The sequence below is a fragment of the Macrobrachium rosenbergii genome, chromosome 44, assembly GCF_040412425.1.
Source record: "Macrobrachium rosenbergii isolate ZJJX-2024 chromosome 44, ASM4041242v1, whole genome shotgun sequence".
In the NCBI taxonomy this organism is placed as follows: domain Eukaryota; kingdom Metazoa; phylum Arthropoda; class Malacostraca; order Decapoda; family Palaemonidae; genus Macrobrachium; species Macrobrachium rosenbergii.
Window position 1 is genome coordinate 13,380,504 of NC_089784.1, and position 5,000 is coordinate 13,385,503.

Sequence of the window (5,000 nt, forward strand, 5' to 3'; positions counted from 1 at the left end):
CAAATGAAGCAACACGCGAGTCAAGACCTTTGCCTTACTTGTTCGTAAGTTGAGGTCACTGGTCTATTTCTTTGTTTCAAGCAAAAAATTCAAACAATAGTGAAGCAACAAAGAAGACTCTGTTTTTGGCATTCATGCCCATGGGACGTTTTGTGGTAATTCTTTGCTGTGAGTAAAAAAAAAAAAAAAAAAAAAAAAACACCTAAAGGAGAGGCAGTAAAGAAGCAAAGATACTAAACTCAATGCATGTTGACGTTCATACGCATGCGTCTTAATCTTAGCCAGCTTCCTCATGCGCATTAGTTGATGTCTCAGGTCCACCACCGAATTGCAAATTAAAACGAAGTTTCTTCGGCGCACTCGAGTTTTCTAGAAGTACAGATCTACCTTTCTATGGTCTCGGTATGATGCTCTATGAGCCGCGTCCCATGAAACTTTAACCATGGCCCGGTGGTGGCCTGCCCTATATATTTGCCAGACACACAATTATGGCTAACTTTAACTTTAGATAAAATAAAAACTACTTAGGCTAGAGGGCTTCAATTCGGCATGTTTGATGATTGGAGGGTGGATGATCAACATACCAATTTGCAGCCCTCTAGCCTCAGTAGTTTTTAAGATCTGAGGGCGGACAGAAAAAGTGCGTACGGACAAAGCTACCTCAATAGTTTTCTTTTACAGAAAACTAAAAAGCCCTACACATGACACGCAGCGCACATTTGTGTGCAAGCACATGCGTCAACGTCTTCAGTACATTTCCATGCTGCTAAAGATTTATGGAATCTTAGTAAAGTTCTTAATGGCTTCAGTCCACTCCAGTTTTTATCAAGCCATTTCATGCCAGTTCCAAGACAGCCATCAGTTTGCGACTCGACAATTAACGACAAGAGCGAAGAATGTCACTTCACTTACAGAATGAATAAGCGCTGTAGACTAGCAAATGGAAGGAGTAGCCTCGTGAGTAATTTGCAGTTAATCTTGCACGGCAATGGCCCAATCATACGAAAGTACTATTCACTGCATTATTGCAATGTTAATATTTCACACATTATGCGTCGTGAGTCAGCGAAATTGACGACCTTCATTTCATGGTAGATGGAGACTGTTGCTTTAACTGATCAAATAAGTGGGAAGGAAAACATTTGCAGATTCATTTAAGATCTGTTTTAGACAGTTAATCCGTAAAACAACAGATTGATCATTACTTTCTTTACGACAGATTTAAAGACAAAATTTTAATTGTTTTACGAAGTTTGATACTTTTAAGAAAGTTAAAAAAAATCATAGACAGTAAAATCAATCTGATGTGAAAAAGAACAGAGATTAACATTTACTCTGCATTGATTCATCTGCTACAAACTTTCATTAATTTAAATTGATTACCTACAGCGCAGAAAAAAACAAAGGCGAATTTCAACTGACTGTTAAATTTAAAAGAATACAGAATAAAAAAAAAACCTTTAATGTGTGTTCCCAATCGCCTGCGCTATAACATGCACGGAATAAATCCGCAACAGAAAAACCAGGTAAACTAATCTCTCGAGGCAAAAAGATCAAATAAAGAATTTATTAATCAAACTTGAAAAAAAATACATGAAACCTAGAGACTTGTTTGTGGAGAAAATCTGAGAATTTATTTAGCTTTCGGAGAGACAGTTCCCCCTCTTTCAGGACACTAAATTTTTAATACAAAAGATTTTCAATCAGAATAGAGATATGAGTAAAGATCAACTTGCCCTTTAGAAATGAAAAAGAGTAAACTCATCCAGTCAGTATGGATAAGTAAGACAATTTGGCTACCTAACAGGTGAAGACTGAGAAGTGAGGCAGTATAGTGGCAGTTGTAGAAACCAGGTAAGGCATTGCATACGGGTGATTTGGGACGAATTACCCGTAATACTCCGATGAGTACGGGTAAATAAGACTGGATGACGGATGCCTTTGATTCGAGGGTGGTACTTCACTGGGATACCTCTTACGGATGAGATGAAGTGCAGTGCTTGGGGGGAACGTGGATCAAAAACTCAAGGTATTTTCCCTTTTTGCTTTTATGATGGTTTTTTCTTACAGCTTCGTCGAGATGCATTTTTCTTTTATATTTTTCTCATCCTTAACATCATATTATAAATAAAAGAAATAATGGATGAAACGTGAAATGAAAAAAATAAATGTAAGTATGATAGCTTACGTAACCTACAGCGGTAAGTGGGAACGTTTTTTTTTTTTTAAACTTCTGGGGAAGTTTTTTCTCAACCTTTTCGCTTCAGAGAGATAATCCCCTTAACCTTCTAAAGTGAAAGGAGCCATTTCCCCGTCCCAAATTCCCAGATTAGAAGTTAACTTAGTAGCTTTGTCTAAGAACAATGATTTCCTTTGATCTAAAAATAAACAATTTTTTGTTTATCACTGAGAAAAAAACTAAAGTTTTTGTATGCATGTCCTTCTGAATAAAAATCTATGCTTTACTAAATAACCACAATTCCTCATACATTCTTAAAGATGTCTTGCTGAAGTTTAACTGATCGAGATTTTCTGAAAACAAGTACAAATGCGACGAAGTTTCTTCAGCACAATCGAGTTTTCTGTACAGCGTATAATCACCGAAAATAGATCTATCTTTCGGTGGTCTCGGTATAATGATGTATGAGCCGCGGCCCATAAATCTTTAACCAAGGCCCGGTGGTGGCCTGTCCCATATCGTTGCCAAATGCATGATTATGGCTAACTTTAACCTTAAATAAAATAAAAAAACTAGTGAGGCTAGAGGGCTGCAATTTGGTATGTTTGATGATTGGAGGGTGGATGATCAACATACCAAATTGCAGCCCTCTGGCCTCAGCAGTTTTTAAGATCTGGGGGGCGGACGGACAAACAAAGCCGGCACAATAGTTTTCTTTTACAGAAAGCTAAAAAGGTAAAGGAAGAGGTGTCTCTTTTTAATTATCAAACTCTTTATCAAAGTTTCATCTCTGGCAAATACAGCAGAAGAAAATATGTCTTGTATTTTCAGAAATAAAAAAATTGCTAACCTGTCCTTTTAATCACGCAGCAGAGAAAAAGGTAGTTTGTTTACTTAACCCCGTAAAATAATGGCAATCTTTTCTTACTTTGTAACCTCAAGCACAAAATGATGGTCAACATAAATCTTATAAGTATAAAATGAACCTACCACTTCCGATTTCACAAGAAATAAAATAGGCGCTTAGTTGAAATCCTATCATAAAACAAGATAACATTTTTCTTTTAGGGAAAAGATGGATTTCAAGGTGTAAAAAAAAAATTAATAAAGAATTTCAATGATTAACCCATAAAGCATAAAATAAACATTTTGTTTGCAGACTCCCAGATATAAATAAATTTTTTTTTTCAGTTAAAACACAGACAAACCACACGATACAGTCACCTATAAACATACAGCCTCAGATGACTTACGAAAGTCCTTCATAAAACCGTTTATTTACTTAATAGTTGATTATATCCTTGAAAGGGCAACAAGTGTTTATCTGACAGCGATAAACATAAGCGTTAGTCTTCTAACTCAAACTATTGAAATTTGAATATCACTTACGTTACATACATATCAAACTATTCGTTTTGTGACCGAAGCTCTTCTAGTCTATAGAAAATAAAGGACAAAATAAAAGATGGCTAACTTATCAGACACTTGGAGAAATTACTGTGATTTGTTTATTTAACCTCCAAGAACTGCTCACAAAAAATTTCTTCTCAGTACTGAGAAAATGAGAAACAAAATATAATGAACTTACCAACATTACTAAAGTAAACACAGGATGAAATCACTCAAGAAACCGACTAAAGAATTTTTTTTTTGCACAAAAGGATAAAATATGCATGAACTGGAGAGAGTGAATGGCATTTTCATCATAGAAAATTTATGCAAATGAGTTGTACAGTAAACAACAGCGAGGTCATCGTTAGCGTAAGTGCACTTTTTTTTTTAGGAAGAGTAAGCAAGTTTGATTTTAAAACTACATGAACATGAACCCTCCTCCTGCAAACCTGATTATCCGCCCAGGGTGGGGCAGGGTAGGTAGGGGATCGGGAGGGTAGGGGACACATGACACATCCACCCTCCTCCTGCAAACCTGTTTGTCCGCACCTGGTAGGGACGGGGTAGGTAGGGATCGGGAGGGTAGGGGAGACATGACAGGCAACTCCAGATTCCAGCATAGTGTAGCGCGCGCCATCACGCTCGTAATAATAATAATAATAATAATAATAATAATAATAATAATAATAATAATAATAATAATAATAATATTATTATCTTATACTTTCCATATTTTATTCAACTACCCTCTTCCCTATTATCCACAAGAACGGGAACGCGGGATTAATAAGACTAAGTAACTCGATTCATTAATTAGATAGACTGCTATGTCCCGCCGCATTGCAACTAGCAGCCATTGGCGCGCTCGGAATATCCCAATTAGGTTTTATCTGTGTTTAATTAGTACTTGAGTACCAGCTTCGTGATGTGTTGAATGTGGCTGCCGATTATTTCTCATTCGGATGAAGCCTTCGCTTCATGAATTCAGTATTGCTCTCGTTTGATTTCACTGTACGTTGTGGCTGTATGTGTGTGTGCATTTTATTTATATTTTTCTGAATTTTTCGACTCTTCGCTGGTTGGTCTGCTCTCTTGTCAGGTGGGATTTCTAATGTATTAATGTTTGCTTAGCAAGTTGCTGATCCTTTCGGACTGGTTCTTTTGAATGTGTAAATATTTTGAAGGGATAACAATGACAATTCTGCTTATTTATTCAACTACTTCACGCAGGTCTGTCACTGATGAGTTTATTGAAAAGCCTTGAAATACGATTTCGCACAAGTGATATGCAGTAGTCCATCGTATTTAATCTGTTCTACTAAATGTAGATTTTCCATGTTAAATTATTGTCAGATAATTCATAGCAGTGTCTTATTTATTATCATGAGAACATATCCATAAATCAAGTTTAACACAATTATATATCAGT